The 21023-nt window shown below is 39.2% G+C and overlaps 1 protein-coding gene across 5 annotated transcripts in view; it reads left to right on the top strand.

Annotated features, from left to right (window-relative positions):
- The window catches only part of LOC117233366 (circadian locomoter output cycles protein kaput-like), a 93888-nt gene that overhangs the window by 47358 nt on the left and 25507 nt on the right, over positions 1-21023 (top strand). Inside the window, exon 2 of one of the 5 annotated variants that reach the window (XM_033493592.1) lies at positions 11885-11967. The exons of 3 other annotated variants lie outside the window; for them this stretch is intronic. The gene's annotated coding sequence lies outside the window, so the exon portion shown is untranslated. Of the gene's footprint in view, positions 1-11884; positions 11968-14153; positions 14161-21023 lie in introns of those variants that run through there. One more of the 5 variants, XM_033493593.1, reaches the window with a different exon arrangement.

Here is a 21023-nt window from a genome sequence, read left to right as displayed (position 1 = left end):
GAAATGAAAATGTTGGCTTTCCACGTTGCGTTACGATCCGCACCTTGTGTTTTCCTCGAACGTACCAAAGTCCACGGCCTTGCGATTGAGTAACACCAGAGACATTAGAAACGTGCATGTTGCACGAGTTTCCCGTAATATACACGGCCTGGTGAAACATCTAGAAGCTAACGGTGCTGAAATCTGCTGTCGTGTCCGGAAGAAGTTGTCGCGTGTTTAGACGTCGTTCATGAATTCCACGTAGAGAGAAGATCGGTTGATCACGAAGGACACGAGAAGTACACCGACGAGAGACAGCTTGCTCCTCCGAGATCGCTTTTCGTCCTCGAGTATCGTTTGTCGTCTGCCAGACGACGGATTCTGAGATCTGGTTTATGGATAGTATCACGAACGCGATAACGTCTGTATCTTGTCTGCATCTCGTCTGCTTACCGGTTTCCGCGTTCTCTAAGGCCTGCAACTATAAGATGGAATTCTGTCAGACGCGCATCAGCTCTCCTCACTTGCGTAATTACGAAGAATGCAAGTTTGACGATGCAAAAGCCAGCAGGGAAAGCCGAGATTTTTATTTGTTCGATCGAATAGATTTTTAATAGTTTTGTTGTAGTACACCGTCGAATGGGTCGTTGGAAAAGTTTCTTCTTCTGTTTTCAATCTTCCTATTAAATCGCAGAAGCGTAATCTATGCACGCAAGTACAAGAGATAAATGGGACGAAGTTTTGCTGGCAAATGCGTCGATATAAATCTTTTCTTGCACTTATGGGAAATCTCCCATAGCGTAAAAATTCGCAGTATGTAGCATGTAATATTTAAATATGCGTGAAATATTCAATATACTATATGTACAGTACTAGTTGTAATATCCAAGTGGATAATATAACTTCCTATGGAACATCGTAATATTCGTAATCTACTTATAGGGGAATATTAAAAACGCATCCTGAAACGTGCATAGCAATGGTGTTATAGTGTTACGGAAAAATTGACGTACGATCAGCATTTATCTACAAGCCGCGAGGAAGTAACGCGGTCGATCAGAAACTCGGTTGCTGATATTTAGGAAAATTGTCGAGGAATTTAGGATACAACTCGAGATATGAAATAAATGCGATATCACACTGGCAACTATATAACCCGAATAGATATATCGTGACATTGTGAAGTAAGAAAAATTGAAAAGATTTCTATAAATCGAATTCGCGCATATGTTCCAAATTGTATTGATATTTTTCTGGAAACTGCAATGTATCGGAAACGAGAAAGGAAACGAAATTGAAAGGAGAAGAGAAATCGTTTGACATTCAGGTTTCGGTGTGAATGTTCCTTTAATTAGCTTATTTCGCGTAATCGGCGCGAGCTTCTACTCTATTACTCTATCAGCGAAATTTGTAGCTCGGTTCGTCAACCTTAATTGATCGGCGTTGTTCGCGACACCTTATTAACTATGCGTGCCGCAAACCGCGGAGGCACAATATATTTCCCGATATCATCGGAGACGGTATCACGTTATTGAATTGCACGTTCGCTAATAATCGAACGTTAACTCGATTATTCGGCGTAACTGGCCCGCGACAGGCAGCAACGTAACTGAACCTCTTATATAAACCTTAAAATATAGTAATTTGCATACTAAACGCTGTTCCTCTTATGCCAATATCATTCATGCCCCATTCGATAAATTATACAAATTCGCAATTGGGTATAGAATTGTTGGATAATTCTGACTGATAACGTTGTTGCCTCTTGGTACTCCATTATTCGTCGCAATCGATGCCTGTCGGCTTAGGATGGCTTTCGACTTACAATGGACAAGATATAATACTATAATATTATAATATTATATGTTACATTATAAGACTGGTTAGTACACTCGTTTTTTAAATATTGGGTTGGCAACTAAGTAATTGCGGATATTGTCAATACCACCTAATGACAAAATCCGCAATTACTTAGTTGCCAACCCAATACATAGCTAAAGAACAAGACTAATATCTTTAACGAAAGTGTGAAAATTTATACGTTCGAGGTTTTGAGATGAAGAGATGATATCGCGTAAATCGTTGATCACCTTCTTTTAGAAACGTTAGTATCATTTGTTTCGTTTTTTCGGATCCTATCGATCGTTTAGAGTCCCGTTAAAAAATCAGCATTGCTATTCTCACTGGTGACAGTGTAATAGGAAAGTACTTGCGTTCTTTCCGATCACAAGCGGCAGATACTGTCAAATAGAAGAGAGATAAACGTTTCAAAGAAAGACCATTTGCAAATTTCAGCCTCTTACAAGCACTGGTTAAAAATCGGCTTCGCCATTCTTTCGATTACAAGTCACGAAGAGAGTTTCGTTTCTCTTTTCTAATTACAATCGGCGGATAATCGACAAACGCCATTTCATCGTTTAGCGAAAACAGCTGCCTTTTGTTTCATTTGCACGAGGCATCGGCCTGTACAGGAGAAATAGAAGAGGATAGAAAGGGAATATCGATATTAAATTGCACGAGCAGGCTGTGCGGTAAAAATCGAGCACAATTTTGTGAAATTGCATTGAAACCGAGCGCCAGGATTGCGAGCTGGCGCACGCCTTGTTCCTGAAGGTAGGAAATTGCATCCATTAGCAAATTACTCTTACCTACTTTAGCTATGCTGCAAGTTGCTACACGTAAGGGCCTATGATACAAAAAAGGAGTATCGTTATCTATATTGGTCAAGGTAAAAATTAATTCGCCCGGAATTTTGTTCGAGTAAAAGCAGCTTGTGTGTCGTACGTGATTATCGAACGATACGACGTGATGTACGCGTCAAGATCGGTTTATCGTGGACGTTCGTTGAAACGTTCTTTCAAAATCTCTCAATGTCCGGAGTTTGCTTCCGGTAAAAATTGTATAAACTCGTATCTGGCGTGAATTCGTTATCCGAGAATGAGATATTTATTTTGTTATCTTTTTAGATTTCTACTTCCCTGGAGAGAGATTTTTGTTTAAAATGAAAGAAAAAAATAATAGATTAAGATAAAGTTCAATGTACGGAAAAGAAAAATGTTATTCGAAAGGAAATTACTGAATGCTATTTGTTCAAAAACGATAGAATTTGGTGACAGTTGTTTGTGTAGGCGTAGCGTGGATTACCATTAGTTTCGCAATGAATATGCAAAGGATAGTGTTGCACAAATTGTACAATATAAAATATCGTTATTTTAATTCGTGGATATCGATGGTGAAAGAAAGAAAATTCAAAAATCATGGAACCATGGACAATTTCGAGAGAAGAAATAGGCTATTCAACGCCATCCATCGCTTATCGATTGGCAACCTATAAATCGAGTTTTCGTTGGCGGTGTTCATTTAACAACAGCCTGTTAATCTCTGAATAATCGATATTATTTTAATAATAGTAACATGATAATGTGAATGTAGTTTGTAAGCGACAGATAAATCGTTAAGCTGTTGTTCTTTTGAATCTTCACAAACTCTACCTCTCTCGAGCGAATCTCCTATGACACATCGAGAGAGTTTTATCACTTTCGATGGTATAACTGGATCGCAGTCATACTAATCCGATGCAGGTCTCTGGTACTGAAATCTCTGGACGTATCAAACGACGTATCGTGAAATGGAAGGGCGCGTTTCTTGTCGCTAAATGTCAACGCTCACTGTATTGAATCAGTTAACTTTTGATATGCCAATAAAATTCAATAGCGTAATAAAATTCAAGTGTTCAATAGTATAATAAAATTTAATAGTGTCAGCGTTCGTTTGACGTATACGCTTTTCCATTTTATATTTCCTTCGCATCGTAAGGTTCCAACTTTTCAAATGGACGATGGAAATGGAATAGCAAGGATGCTATTGAATTTTGTAACGTTTACTCGATATCTGTAACGTACGTATCTCGACAAATCATAGTTTCGAACGGGATTTCTTGTGTAATCCAACTAATAGGATTATCGAAATTTTACGAGATTTCACGATAGAGCAAACGAAATATTTTCATCCAACTCCGCCGCTTGAAATCACATGAAATTGCGACAGCATGAAAGAGAAATCTGTGATATACGATTGGTCGTTTATTAGTTCGTTAACATTGTTAGTTTGCAAGTTACAATGGATTTTAGAATTCTGTCAATTTTTAAACTTTAGAAAATCAATCCTATAAAGCAAACGATAATTATTGCTAACAGAATTCGACACTAAAATGCGCGTATACCTGAAATTATTATGCAGGTATGTATGTATGTATATGTACATTTGTCATAATAGTCGAAGAGTAAGTTGACATATTTTCGGTAATTAGCGTCGAAACGACGTGTGCATTCACGTTAAACCGTGAAACTCGTTAAGCAACGACCTTTTTGTTCGTTTTATGCAACCGATAGAATTCTCACAGAGATAGTAACGAATTAACGAGAAAAAATCGTGGCAGCAAATTGTTGTTTCCGTCGAGCGATCTCGCACTGCGATGATATCGCGAGTATATATGGAGATCGTTAATCATATGTAACGTGGAGGTGATGGGACGTGCGTAATTACATGCAACAGAAGGAGATAATTGATCGCATGAAGTGGCATTAGTAGGTCAGATGCGTTAAATCTGGAACTTTGTGCTCTGGTTTGTTTGTACAGACAAGGAATGAGTCATGAGAACGTTCGTATCGTCTGTATACCATTTCCAGCGGCTAATGACACCGACGCGGAACTTCAACTATTTGAGTTAACAAGGAGAGGCGACGTTTTGAATAAGGCGACTTTTTGACGATCAGACGCTTATATTTTTTTATTACGATTGTACTATTTATGGCAAATGAAATAATATTAGCGAGAATAGCAAAAGATGATTGGCGGATTCTAACGATTCTATAGATTCCTTCCCTCGTGAACTTTTTAACATTTCAACCACGTTTAGACGCAACTTTTCCGATAAAAATGTTAAAAAGTGTTATAAGAACGAGGATAGTCTGTACTTTCATATTTTTGCAATCTTCGTGCCTATCTTAAATATTCAATAACCATAAATCATACGCCGATAAAGGAAAGATAATATTATAAAACAAATACTTTATATTTGCTAGTATTTTAACTTAAACAAGTCACGCCAGTGATTCTGCTTCCTCAAAGTAGGAAAACATTTTATTACGAAATATTTACAATGCGTATCTGCTCGGTGAGTAGCAGAACGTAGCTGGTATTTCTTCATCGACATAGAGCAATTGTCAGATTTACACTCGTTAGAATATAAATTGCACTTACGCACATCGAAAAACACATTTAAAGAAACAGTTTTACAAAGAAAGAAATCGTCGTTCGTCGTTCATATCTTTTCCGTATTATTTCTAGTAATCTATGTTTCGAATAATAATTAATCGTTACGCTTTATGTGTTTTACTTTGCATAAATAATCGACTAATAGAAAAACATACGAAAAAACAGCTAAAAAAATCTATTAATATTTTTTTTTCTATTGCATGTATTTTCAATAATAGTTAATTCATCGCTACGCTTTATGCGTTTAACTTTGCGCAGACAAACGACCAATAACATATAACATATAAGAAACATATAAAATTCCTCGGTTATATAAACGCAACAGCGTGGCTGTTCTCTCGTGTGCAAGGTCGGTTCGGATGGAGAAGCTGCGATCCTTGGAATATATTCGTAGTTGCTCCAGAATCGCGTCGATTCTTTTTTTAGACCAGCCATAGATTGTCTCGACTACGTTTTGTCCAGCTTGGTCGGTATCTAGTAACTACAGTAAAAATTCTGATCGCACGGACTCTTCCTCTGCTACGGCTTTCTTCCAAGCGTTTTGTATTAGTTCGATATTAATCTGACAGTACGTATGCAACTGACTAAACAATGTCCAAAACGAAGACGTCGTTAATAGTTTCTTGGCCCCCGTCGACAGCTGTCCACACTTTGCCACACTTGTGTCCTTCGTAGCGAACCACATGTGTGGATTTCGTATAAAGAACGCGACGACCGATATAAAACCGTAATCGGTTCTTGATTAACACGATCTCTTCGACTAATTGCCGTATACGTTCCATGTATTATCGTTGCAGGTCAGTTTTTTAACGTCAAGGCAAACATTTTGCCAGATTTCGAACCTTTCTGCGAAGAAACATTTCTTTCTTTTGGTCCACGGGTTTACTTGCAAATACACTTGCAAATTTTTACGCAAATTTATATTTTTACAGATACGAGATTAAAGGAGCGGAATTTAAACGAAGATTCGTTTTATCCGTGAAACGTCGTAACTGGTACTCCACTTTCCGTATTCTACGGTTTTTGTACGTTGTTGTATCTTCGAATTTTCCCCCCTAAATAGATACAAATTTCCAGTTTACTCGGAAAATTTTGTCTACGCGGTTTCTTCTAACGTTATCGAACCGACTCGGTTTGATTCACCCTGTAACGTTTCCTTTAACCATCGTCTGCTTTGGTTTTACTCGCAGAAAAATTAGCACCGATCATCGGGTGTGATTCGTATCGAAAATAGAAATCTGGCAGATTCACTTTTTGTCTCATAATCTGTAGTTTGGTGAAGATTGAAAGGAAGAGTTTCAACTATACCGTTCTTTAATCTGGAATTATTTCATCCTATGTTGTGATACGCACTTTATACGTTACAGTCATACGATACGTTGATACTACGAGTGATAGAAATTTCTTTAACGATACATCGACCGTGTATTCGCTATGTTTTTATTGGTAAATCTTAGAGATAAATGTTATAGGACTGTGCGGTAGGTCTGAGTCGAAGCTATCAAACAAGTACATTAGAATTATCTGTTCAACTTAAACATTTATATTTACTATTTATATCTTTTCTTATCGTATGTTATCGTGCTATACTACAAAGATTATTGGAAAGTGTCGTCGCTTCCTATAACAATTCCCTAGATTAACGAGACATCACTTGTTACATCTACGATACAAATTTAACTATACGAGTTAAATATTACCATTGATCATTGGATGTACTCGCATTTCTGTCAATTTAAATCTCCACGATCCGTGCTGATTATCATTATGTCGTACATTGCACATACGCAGATTATACGAGAAAAAATAAAAAAGAAAATGATTCTATTAATTCATAAGAAAACTAATCTCGACGAGTTTATTTTACAATATGAAAATTTCTACAGCGAGATGTAATGGTTTCGTCAGAAAAAGAATTGCGATTTCAATTTCAATTTATAACTCAGTAATTATAAATATAAGAGGCAGCGCAATCGTGACAGTGTCCATCGTGTCTATCCGAGGTATGTTTATTCGAGGAATAAGCGCTAGAAAAGTTTACGCTGTTAACATCGTTAACGCGATGGCATCGTTCGGACGTTTGCGTATTCAAATCTCGAAAAAATCAGAAGCATCGAAGATCGTACAACCGCGTTGAATTTATCGCTCGTCGAATTTACGTTTATCGCGATTAATATGCAATTATAGAAAGTCGGATGGGTCTAGTAGCGAAATAGTTCTACATATCCGATACGTATGCATTCACTGACGCACATGTTTGTACTTGAAAATGGATTGCATAAATAAGTGACGTTATCGTCCCGAAAGAAAATGTAAATCGAGCACATAATATCGTTTTTACGTAATTCGCGCATTCTATTAGTTTCTATTGTTATCGACATTCACGAACCGCGTTTCTTGTTTCTTTATGGAGTTTCAAGATTTCGTTCTACCTGGTTCACCTTTCGTGTTAATTGCAGGAGAGCAATTGTCTCGACATTGACATATAATAGAACGTATAATATATACGCAATATGAGAAACGTTGGTATATTTTTATTGGCATATATATCGTATGTACTATAATTTCATCTGGAATTGTATTTTGAATGACGCAGCAATTTCGTGCGATTTTTCACTTGCTAGGTAAATTAACTTTACAGAAAATGTATATTTTCTATATACATACTCGATTCCTCGAAACGTCGAACTGGCTAGAACGTGCGATTTATTCTTCTCGCGTACTTTCAACGAGATTTCGAATTATATAAACGATAGAATCTCGCATTTCTCGGCCATACTGCCGCAGGAAACAGGCGAAATTGATAAAAAACAGAAAACCTTCGAGATTATATCTCGAGGAACATGGAATCTTCGACAACTTTTGCTTTTGCATTCGTCGAATAAGAAATTCGTAACGTTCGCCTGTTTCTTTGTATTCCTTGGTAAATAATACACAAGTGGAAACGCAATTAAATCGAACGATACGACTTTTTTATTCGCTGTGCACGCGACGTTGATCGCGAGATCGATCAGCAAAGGCTATCGCGAAAGCTCGGGGTCTAAAAGCACACCAGGCAGTTTCGTGCATTTCGGTGCATATTTCCACGATCGCGAGTCACGCCGTTCTTTTTTCCAGCTTAAAAATACCTTGTTGCGAGTCGGCCGAGGGGAACCGAGATTTATACGGCGCTTGGATCACTTTGAAGAATATAATTACGATAATCTATTTGTTTCTTTATTTATTCCGCTGTTGTGATAAAAAAAAAAGGACGGTCAAATAGATCCGAAGACACAGATGAAAGATGTCGAATATCTTCAAACGTAATTTGTAATTTTTCGGTACGGAGAGAGGCCTCTATGTTTCTATCTCTACAAATTTTCTCTGCAAGAGCCCATTTAGGGATATAGAATCCAGAAGATTGCGTTATTGCCGAACAAACGATAGTTCCACTTCGAAATCGTGACTTCCGACAAGAATACAGTATACTATACTTTTGCATAACACGAACAACAAAACGAAAATAAGAATATTATTAGAATTTTTGCAATATTCTTACGTTACGAATATTCGTTCTCAAATTGTTTGACAGGTATACTTTAACAGAGTATTATTATTATGTATCACAATTAGATTAGATTAACAACGATGATGTCCTACCTGTAATTATGATAATGATAATTAGATCCTCGTGAATTATTCGAAACGGTGATAAACGTACGAAAAACAACAAAGTCAAGGATGAATCGATATGTAAAAATCTGTGTATCTGGCATCGTCTCGTACATGCAGCTGCGTTCGCAGCAAAGTTTCTCGCATCGATTTCAGCGCATTTTCGAGCCATTCGTTGTTTCACGCGGACGTGTTCCGATTGACAATCATCGAGACACATACACGCGGAAATTCGGCGAGGAAGGGCGGAAAAGAATGGTCGGAAGTCCGTATCCGTTCGTACGGAGAGATTATAATTCGTGTCACGCGTTTTTAGTCTCCTCGGAGTATACAAGATGCGTACAACCATCCGCGACATGTTCGATGCTGATAAATTCGATCCCGCGTGTTTTTTCTTTTTCAAATAATGGAAATCGCGATACGTGGGATGTCTGCGCTTATTTATTTTCTTTTATTTCGAAGATTTCGTGCTTAGAGTAATAAGGATTACGTAGGTAGAGATGTTGAAGTCCCGGCGTTGTGCATCGGCGCATGTCCCAGCCGCGTGTTTTTATTATCACAAATTTTAGGTTCGAAGGTAACATTTACGTTTTAGTATATCACGTGAGCCCGTGTCGCTTGCACACGTGCAAAACGGCCTTTAAAAATACTTATCGGCCAGTTACGTTTTATCTCGACACATTTTATTGACTATGTTTCCTTCTTTCGCGTGTGACTGCTCGATTAGATTCGATTCTCCTAGTTACTCTGTACAGCGTATTTTCTAACGCTGTAAATATTATGTTGTATTAAATATTATATTATATTCGTTTATTGCGATTGACCTCTCCTGGATATTAGATCATATCGATATGCTAATATTTGTATTTGAGAAATATAACGGAAGATGAGATTTGTAATTGTCAACGATCCTATTGAAATCATAGAATACGCGTACTAAATCGTAATTTGTATCTTTACGTGTATATGTAATATCAATCGGTGGCTATCGATTCTCTTTATGAAATGCATCGTGTAAATGTGACGCGCAACCACCGTACGAACGTTATTAATAATACGGTTTTCGTTATCGCGAGTAATAAGATTATAAGATCGTATAAATAAAAGTATAAGAGACCCAGTAATTTTTGTTATCAAACCATCTTACCGTTTATTGCACGCTTCTGTTCCACCGCAAGGAACTCCAACTTTTTACAGCGCACAGCTTTGTTTCATTTATATCTTCGTCGATAAAAATAGGGAATGTTAACGCGTATAAATAAATTCGTAAACATCGATAATCTTTTTCTTTTCGAAAGGAAACCTTTCTCGTTTCGAAAAGCTTCGCTGCAAAGGAGTGTCGGAATTGTAAGTGGTCGATTGCGTTAGAGGATTCTTGGAAAGGGTTAATACCGTAAAGTAATCCTGTTCCGGCTATTGCAACGAAATAAATTTCGACTTAGCAGATATCGATTTTACCAAAGGAAAGATTTAACTGGCTGTTAAAAAAAAGACTGACTGGAGGCTGACGTAAAAATTTATACATACGAAGATAGGATTAAAAACGTGGAATCAGGCAGTAAAGTGAACGGTACGTGGGAGAAAATCATTATATCTATTTGACATTATTACAGCGTTCGTCCGAAGCATTCAGAGGGATATCTGCTCGTTACTCGTAATACGAGGCCGGCTGATATAAGTACAGCAATTTTCAACGTGTTGCGGCTACCCAAAATAATACGGCCGTCTCCAAAATTCGACAAAGATTTTTTGGCTACAATTGGCACAAATTTAGCGTACAATTTAGTTGCTTGGCTCGTTAACAGTGAAAAAGAAGGAGGGGTGCCGTAAGTCGCTCGAAATTGAGGCAATTAGAGGGAGCAAGATATTTCCATCATTTTCTTTCGCTTTTTTCGTAGCGGTTCTTGAAATTAAATTTTTGTTTTTTACACGGGAGAGAAAACGGAGGAATGATGCCTCGTAATAAGGTCAACATAATGAGAAATATAATTATTTAAGTAGTATTTGTACCGAGTAGCTACTAGAGGAGAGGAGTTGTTTAATACATAAAGTATTTCTGAAATCATCTCGTCAATTTCTTGCTTACTGCCGAATAGACGGGATGAATTTAATTGCAAATACGTATACGAAATGAAGATGAGAAGTTCTGAAGGTATATCGTTCTCGTGCAAACAATTTTAACAAGATGATTTTATTTATACTCTTCTATGTGTGTTTAAGATTAGCGACGATTAAGTCGATACTTTTATAATATTTCTTATCTTCGCTAAATTGAATCAACATAAAGCTTTATTAGATTATGCTACTATCGTTCCATCTTATGTAAACAAATAATCAATATCTATTTTAAATTATTAAATGTAATGTAATGTAATATATATGAATTTTATTTTCAGGCGGTATATCAAGTTTAGATAAAAATTGTTCGTCTTGACGAGCGAAACATTTTCCAAATTGTTATTATATAGATCGTTTATTACGTAGATATCGCTATCAGCGTACTTCTTATCAATTACTAATGCTATCAATTTATTACCAATTCATATGTTTCGCAAGCCTTGGTTTTCCTAATTAAACGTAATTATACTTTTTGTATACCGCTGAAATCTGCTCAAAGAAAATTGGATCTCAACAGTGAAACAAGGAAACAGAGGGACGTATCCAAGTGTACGAGATGCGCGGGCGAAAAAGACTCGAAAAGTCTCGCGAAACGAGAAACGAACAGCGCGTATATACACAGACGAGTTGCTACTCTCATCGTCGGGTATTTTTAAAAAGTAAGAAGCTTCGCTGTTGTACGACACATGTAAACTTCTGTTTCCATTCTCGAAATTGAATAATATTCGTACGCTGACGGAATTGTTCGTAGTTTGAGCAGTTCCTACCAACGTACACTGTGCACGATGCACACGTAACTCGCAATAAGGAGATAGAGACCCGCAATTCAGCGAATTAACGCGTAATTTTAATGGAACAGGGACAGAACGAAAAGGGACTGGAAGAGAGTTGTCGCGTGCAGCAGTGGATGTCCTGATGAAACTTGGTTGCACTTGGTGGAAGGTGAGAGCGGTCAGACGGCGTTACTATGGTCTGGCTACGTACCGTCTGTTTCTACTTGCTTTTCACCGTATAGCGAGCTCTAGGCTAAAGCGATCTACACGCTGAAACGTGTTATCCGCTTGATTAGAAATTTGTAATTATTTCTGTAATCGTAGCCAGGTATATATATTCGATCATTGTTGATTTTATTATTAAATCGAAACTAGTAGCGCCTTAGACACTGATAACGATTTATCTACTTTGATAAATTTATGAATCTGTTTTGTAAAATAGCGGATCTCCAAGGTGAGTCTCTCTTTTTCACGAAATTTTTGATTTCCATGAGACACCTAGTCATGCCAAATATTAATCGATAGACTATGTCAACCGATCTGAAACATTATGATACATTATGATCGTTGAACGAAAAGGAGGACGTAAAACAATACGATCTTTGTTTAACGCTCAATTCCTCGAAAAGCTAACGATCAACTTCGATACGAGTTTATCAGTTTGATTTCGTAGCTCTCTCATAGCAAATATAGAAATCCTTCCTTCGAGCAGAGGCTTATACGGCTAAACCTATGAATTCCAATTTTTTTCAACGTCCAAATCTTCGGTATATTCTTCTAGCAGAGAATTCATTTTATCGTCGATCGAACGGAGAACCATACGCTTTGCTAATTTTCACTGACAGGATTCTCTGTAGCATCGATCGAATGCTGTATTCATAAACATTTGGAGAGGCCCTTAAAGGACGAAACGCGGCCGAAATTATTCCGTGGTAGTTAATGACATCCATCCGTCGAAAGTTCGTAAAAGCGACGTGAAATTGCGAGCAATTCACATCCATTACTTGGATACGGACCGCGTTAAATATAACAGCGAACTAGCAGTACGGTGAAGTATACGTTCACCCTTCGTCCCTAGTGTAAAACCAAGCCAGACAGAGGAGGGCTGGATGATGGGGAACGGGATGAGGCAGCATTGGAACGTGGCTTCCACGAGTACCAGCCAGATCTCCCTTTTGCTCCTTTCTCCCTTTCCCTGCCAGGATTTCGGGGCTGAGAGAGGGAGAACGACGGCAACGTTGCGAAGGTCACCTTCCTCTACCACCCTCACGCACCCTAACGAAGGGTGGTCATGGTCGAACGTGGTTCATGCCAGACAGAGAACACTGCTACGAAGAGGAGGGTGACTGGGATAAAAAGGATGCGCGAAGGCGTGTCCTGCGGGTTTTTCATACACCTTCAGAAGCAGCTACGTGAGAGTCCTCCAGGACGAAAAAATACCTCGTTTCAGTTAACGAGTTAAGAATAATAATTTCCTTTTTTCTTTTTTAAATATCACACGTAGAAGTTATAAAATATTCGAGTTTACAGCGGTGGCTAAATAAATAGAAAAAATCGTTGTAAGTCGAAATCAGCTTGTTTGAGATTGTTGAATTGTTGCTTGTAATTACTCCGGGAAATATATAAAAATTTAGAAGATTTGTTATATTTCGAATGATTAAAACGAACGAATGAAGAGAGAAATGAAACTTGTAATGCAGTTGGTTAAATTTGTACGTTCTTTCCTATATATATGTCGGAGATGAAAGAACACCGGAGTCTTTGGAATTTTGGTTAATCCCGCAACATTGTAACCTAGAGTCTACTATAGCTGTAATTAAACAATTGTAGTTATTCAATCCGATTGTAATTGTTCGAGAGTTGTGATAATGAGCTTGGGCTCGAGGCGACAGCCAGTCGCCGAACGTAGCCGCGGTCACGGGATGAACGCTTTGTCTAACAAAGGCATGGAATAATTCTATAGCTCTCCTTAAAAAGGAAATAGTTGTAACACTCGACAGTAAACATTCCAACGGTCTCTGTCCCGTAGCTCGCCACACGCAGACCCTATTCTTCGAGTAAGATGATTGCCAGATATCGATGCGTCTCCTCAGTACATGTTCAGCTAGCTCGAGGGCCCGTTATAAATCTTAAGATTTAGCCAACTAAAGTCCTTCAAACAGACAAACAGTCTTTGTCCCAACTACGGGAAAATAGGGGAGACCTATTTTTCAACGAGCAGCGTCTCCCACTAGCAACTTTCCCTCGAGGGCGGCTAGCATCTTTTTCTAACCACCGATATGGAGATTGACCAATTAGCAGCAACGCCAATTTCCCTTACTTTCTGAACGAAGGCTTTTCTCGACGAATCCGACGATCTCGTGTCCTTAGACACACCCCAATATAGTTTTCCTCTGTGGCATCATCGGGACGGGAAAGTCATTCTCTCTCGCGATCTCATCGATGAGAGGAGTACCCCTTTACGACCAGTGAATATTACGCGTCCGACTTGGATTTTTCAGCACGTTCATCTGTCATCCTGTCGACCGCGGATTCGTTACTGAACCTAGGATCATTGCCATTAGTTTCTCGGGTATCTAATTACCACGGTCACTTGTCCGGTTCTGTGATAATCGTATTTGTACTAGCCAATGTCTTCTCTATTGCATAACGACGACGTGTAATCCAAACGAAGATTCGTTTCACGCCCCTAACCCTAATGTAAACCCGACATATATATAGGGTGTTGCAATTTTTATATATAATTGTTGCTTATCGTTGGACTAAACAGATTAGACCGAAGCTTTGAAATGCGAATTTTTTTTTTATTTCAATGACATGTATAAATTATAAAATATCGAGCAATGTACACTGGTGCAAAAAGAGTTTGTTTCAATATTTGTTTCAAAATTGGAAACTACAGAATGTGAATATATATCGTTCCTCTTGATATTTTATACAACGAAAAGAAGCGTTAATGTATCAGTACGTGTCGTTTCTTACGATCTACCTCAAATATTGAAATTCTATTAAAAATAAAGAGTATGTAAATGTAGTACGTTTGAATTCTTGTGCATGATTGTTCTTTATCGTTAGACTAGAAATTCGAGATATTTGAGGTTGCCTATCACTCGGTTATCAAGATCACGTTGATAGATACAGTTATCTAAACGCGTCTCGCAATAATTGGTATGTTTTTTACCAGCGATTTATTTATTCTGGCCGTACCTTGAGATAGTAAGTACATACACTACAGCGACCTTCTAGTTTCGCGTAAACTGAACGACTCTTTTAGACTTTGATTAGTTCGAAAAATAACAGCGCGTATATTTTCCGTACCGATAAATTACCATTAAGACGATGAAATTTCCGGTGCTACGGATGGCATCGTTTCGTAGGTCAGTTTCAACGAAGCTCTCGTTCCCCTTTATACTCGGACACTACAGATGCGTTTGCAGAAAACTAAACAAATGTTCTAGAAAGAAATGAATAGACCTGACACTCGAAGCCAAAAACGAAATTCTAAATGCGTATCGTCGATCGCCCACAGGCCTTCACGATACTCGCTCAACGAACGAACCTGGCCCAAAAATAATATTCCACGAACCAACGAAATTCGCTCAAGTTGCTTGTTTATCTACGATTCACGGAGGAAAATTACCGCTGCAAGTACGAAAATCTCGCCTTAAATAGATCTCGTTCGCGCCAATCCACCCTTGTGCGAGCAAAAGTTACACCGACGACGACCCGACAACAACGAGCGTGCCAAATCGTCGAAAAGATGGACGAAGAGCCAAACCGTGCACCTGGTCACTGTCTGCGTCGTTTCTCTCCTTTGCGCTCTTGCTGCTGGCTAATTTTATAAAAACGCCGGTGCATGCAACCGCCTTAGGTGGAGAACCACGCCCGAAGCCGACGAAGAAGAGGCTAGACGTCCCGTTCGCAGGCAAAGAAAGGGAAAAATAACTAGATGGACGTGGCTGGTGAATCGGCGGGGAAGTCGACGTCCCTCGACCCACGAGGGAGGATAAAAAGAGCAATCGAAAAGAAGGAGGAGGCGCTCGATTAAGAAATAATGAAACAAAATGACAGTGTGTGGTGGCCCAGCGATGGAACGAGCGCGGGATGAAGAGGCGGAGGAGGACGAGGGAGGACAGGAAGGAGAGAAGCAACTCGAAGGAAAGAGAGGACAAAGTCTGGTCGATTGGACGTATAGTCTGTGCGTGTGTGTATTCGAGGATAGAGAGGGGCGTGATGATTTACGATTCTCGGTTGGGCAAGAGCGACGGAGACGAGAAACGACGAAGAGCAACGGAATGAATGTGGTGGCGGTGTTGGAGGCGGCGGAGGCGGAGGAGAAACACCGGATAGAGTTGTGTGGAATGGAAACGAAGAGACGGCGAAGCAAAGTGGTGGCAAGAGGAGGTTTTTGGCAAAGGGGCGAGAAGAGAAAGGGGGGTTCCGTGGTAAAAGGGATTCGGTTTCGCAGCGACGGGGAAGTAGTTTCGCGAAAGAGAGAGAGAGAGAGGAAGAGAGAGAAAGGGAGAGAGCGAGGGGAACCAGAAGAGGAATGAGCAGAGAGTCGGCTGTGCCGGTCGGGTTCGACTGGTGGTAGGGGAGAGAAAGAGAGAATTCGGGGCTGTTGACCGGGCTTCGAATTCGAAAGGCTCACGCAGGCTCGCAGTGAGGCAGGACGCGGATGCGCGACGGTGCTGACGACGTCGACGAGAACGACGAAAACGGCTACAACGCAGTCGCCGACACCGCCCGAATTTCACGATGCCTCGCTTAGGTGCGAGAGACCTTCCCTCTACTGCATCGTCGAATTCTGCACTGAGTTGCTAGGGCGATACTCGCTCATTCCTTTTACCCACGGCTGGCAAATGTATGGAATATATACAGGGTGTCTTCTTGAATATATATAAAATACAAGCTTTGATCGTAAATAGGTGGAAGGATCGTGTTCAGTTGGATTTGAGATTCGAGTAATTATTCGTTTCTGCAAACGCAACGAGAAGTAAAAGAGTCGTTCTATTTAACAAGGATATAGAAATTAAATGTTGTTTAGGTATATCTGTTGAATTAAATTTCCACTAATCTCTTTAGCGTAATTGTTCCATTAATGGAATATATTTTTAAACTGTGCATATTTCAAGTCATGCGAAGGTTATTAGATCAGCCTTGACCTCTGACATTATCCTGTAAAAAAAAAAAAAAAAAAGAAGAAGGAAAGAAAAAAGCAGGAAAGAGGACGTTCTTAAAATTATAAAAGATAGAATCTCGTTTTATTTTCGTAAACTTCGAAAATTTTCAAATTATACGTATACGCTGGTCAGCGGTTTAGTTTAAAAATCTAGAGCACCAAATTCTCCGTTCCGTGAAAAATACGATATATAAAACGCATTTATTGATTTAATGACAAACTGAAAAAAGGAATAGAGATAACGTGGTTTTGTTGATGCAAGTATCGATCTCTCGACGTTATCGGACCAATTCTCAAATAATGTCAAAAGTTTATAGTCGCGAGTTACATAACAGACTTATACAATGTATTTGCAAATTTATCATAATCCATATTTTCTTTTTTCGTTCACGAGGTTAAAACATGCAGAACGCAACGAAAATGAGGCAAACGAAATTTCAGTTATGCACGTATCGCGAGCAGGTCTTATCTTGAGAGTCTTATCACCGAAGTTATCACCGAGTTTGTTTTCACTTCTGCATCGACGAGAAATAATTGGAAATCGTTGTAAGCAAACACTTTCAAAATTTATAATTAACGCGCCCACTCTTCGGCCAAATTTCTTAAATCCGTTCGTCGTATCTTTCTGTAAGCAACTCGAAAATTCTTTAACTTCTACGACAAAATTCATTTTCGATTTCGAAAGGTAGAACAGAGTATATCGTTGGCACGGCCAAACTTTTCTACATCTTCGATGAATTTAATCTATTCTAATCTTTATCTCTGAACCTTATCAGTCTCTTAAAAAGCTTTCTCGCTGACCATTTAAATTACATCACAGATTTCATCAAAATTTCGATTGCTTCTTTTATAAGTGATAATATTTTTTAACGAGTTTTATCATCTTCCTTTCTTAGAAACAATTAATCTGACAACCAATATTCTTCCTTTTATTTCGTAGAATTGGAAAATGATGCATCAGTCCGAGCGTTTGTCAAACAACGAAATATTCCGTTTGACAAATATCGATATTAGTTAGATAGCAACGAGAATTAAAGAAAAAAATATCCATTGGCCTGCGATTTCATTCATCGAATGATAAAACTCCGATACAAATCACCTATTCAAACTTTTATAAAACATATTCAATAGCGAGAGATATCAGAGTTTAGTGGAGGGAGTTTATTACCAAAAAAAAGTCGGATAATCTTTCAGAGAAGAGCACACGAATCACCGGTTTCCATGAAACCCGAACTTTCATATTCCCAGGGAATTTGAAAAGTTCCAGATTAAAAATTTCCAGTTTCCAAACGAGCGAACTTGCAAATTTTCAAATTTCGCTAGCGTGTCTAGCTTCGACTAACGCCACTTTCGACTTCTCGAGCTTCAAAGTTTGAAAATTTCAATACATTCGTAAAGCTGTGGAAGTGTGGTAACGTGGAAATTTTGAACTTGCAAGTTTTGCAAATCTAGAAATTCGAAGGTACGGAGGAAGTTTGTGAACTTGGAAATTTGAAAATTTGAAATTACGGAAGTTTGTGAGCTTGGGAATTCGGAAATATGGAAATTTACGCGAACTTGGAAATTTGATGATTGGGGAACGTGCTGGTATACCGCACGGATTTGCAAATTCCAAATGTTCCAAATTCCAAAAAGCTTGGAAATATTCGGAAATATAGAAATTTACGTGAACCTAGAAATTTGATAATTCGAGAACGCGTTGATATACTGCGCGCATTTGCAAATTTCCAACTTTCGAAGTTGGCGGATTTAGAAATTTATAGATATCAAAGTTCATGTAAACTATTTCAAAAATGTCGAAGCGTGAAAGTTTGCCGGCCTGAAAGCGCGAAATCGTAGAATTTTCTAAATTTGCAACATCCTGAATCCGCATCGATTCTTGTCATCGAGCCGATGTTCGCGAACGATATGAAAAACGGAAGAGAGCTTGCGCCTGTGCAGTGTTCGCGTAACTCGGTTTCATCTGGCGACCTTGAACGTGTACCAGGCGCAAAGACAGAGAGAAAAAGAGAGAACCGTCAAGAGGGTTGGAGTCTACTCTTCTCGTCATCGAGCTCCGCGTAGACCGGAGTATCGATCCTGAAACGAAGTTGTCGGCCCTATCCCATTCGCAAACCCGTGCTCCGGTAACAACCCCTTCCCCGTCGGCGGGTCGAAAGTCTGGAGGCCTTGACTAGAGAGAGAGGGACAGCTAGCGTGAGTAAGAGAGAGAGAGAAAGGGAGAAAGAGAGAACCGGTCGTCAGGATGGGGACAACGGAGGGCGAGAGCGCGCGAGGGTCATGGATTTCGCGTCCCCGCGTGAAAACGTCGACGAATAGAGAGAAAGCGAAAGTAAAGGGGATCGAGCAGATGAGCTGGGGCGATAGAACCTTCGAAGCTTCCAATAAAACGCGCCAATGATAGCTTGATAAAGGCACTGTTCGACATTTTACGAACCATTCGTCTCAAAGATCGCTGCATAACGCGTAGTCGTGCGCTTCGCGTAGCTTGCTTTACGATGCAAACGATATTAAACGAAGCTAATTGAGCCTAATCTTTGCCTCTTGGCGTCCGACTTGCCGTTTCTATGGGCTTTCTTTTATAAAGGTTTGCACGTTGCCAAGGGTGTTTTAAGGGATCGAATTGGATCGTGTTGTTGGTTTTGGGGATTGGGGAGAGCGGAAAGGTGGAAAGATGTCGGAGGAAGATCGCAGTTTCGATAGAAATGGAATTCTCGATAAAAGCTGATGTTATTTGAGATCGGTTAATCCTGTTGCGTTCCTCTCGGCAGTCTTCACTGAAACTGTATTTTTCTAACGATAAAAAATATTTCATTCGTATTTTTCTAGCGATGATAGTTAGCTATTGCTTCGAATAGTAGAATATGAAGAAATTCTTATCGGTATGCGTGATTTCTCGTTGAAAATCCGAGTTACGTGTCTACGTTGAAACGTTAGAAATCCTTTTTGTTCGATAAGATTGAAGTCGAGTGGAAATATAAAAATAGGAGCGCCACAGGATTAGAAGATGATGCTACAGTTATATATTCTTCTCGTCCTTTCTTATTAGAACTGGAGGAATTTGAAAGCAGAGGAATATTGTAGTTACACCAAGTTCAATTACCGTTTCTGTCTCATACGTTCGGAAACAATGTGGACGGTCGCGCTGACCACGATTTTGAAATTTCTACGCGATCGATCGCGGCGACTGGAAACCGGAGACAGGAATTCGACTGGAAAGTAACTTCTTACGCCGACTGCATTGTTTTCGAGCTCGTCACTCCGAACATCATCGCTATAAACGGCGTCGTATCGTGTGCAGACGCTGACGTGACCAATGGCGTTTTTTTAGATAACGATGAAATATTTTCGACCTTGAACCTTCGGCTCTAAGCTGGTCCCCGAAACTTTTGCATATTTCGTTTCCCCTTTCGGTGTCAAATCGAAGAAAACAACAACGATAAAATTTGCTCAGTTGCATCTTGCTCTCGCAACTCTTCGACCTATGGATATTAAAATAATCTGTTCGCTGCCCCGTTCTATTATTTATCGATAAAGTGCTATTAATTGCGGCCGCATTTTCGTAACTTGCACGTTATATCACCGAGATAGTAGTTTCTTTGATTAAATGAATCACACAGATGCCAGACTGTGATCGACTTCGTCAAGGACAAGTTTGATTTATGAATCTAATCGCGTGTCGTGCCATTTCTTGCATAATTCGAGCGACGTCATTAGCGAAATTTTACAAGCCGCTAGTTACGAGTAATCAGTGGCAATAATTACTCTCGTGCAGCGGTTTGTTGTAGCAACGAGTTTCCTTAAAAAGTAAATTACATTTCACGATTAACTTTTCCGTAAAATCGCAAAGAAAAGGTCTGTGACTCGTACATCGTAACTTGCCGATTCGTTGATATAGTATTCGGTTAGTATAGTAAACTGTTACGCAAGAGTGAGTATTGTTGTTAAAATTGAGAAATCTGTAAGAAGCGAAATTGATGGTTTTGAAACTCTGAATAAGCGAAGCGTATTGGACTGTGTGACAAAAGAAAAAAAAAATTGAT

This window comes from Bombus vosnesenskii, unplaced genomic scaffold (genome assembly GCF_011952255.1).
Source record: "Bombus vosnesenskii isolate JDL3184/JDL3185 unplaced genomic scaffold, Bvos_JDL3184-5_v1.1 scf7180000013295, whole genome shotgun sequence".
In the NCBI taxonomy this organism is placed as follows: Eukaryota; Metazoa; Arthropoda; class Insecta; order Hymenoptera; family Apidae; genus Bombus; species Bombus vosnesenskii.
This window is presented reverse-complemented; position numbering and strand designations above follow the sequence as displayed.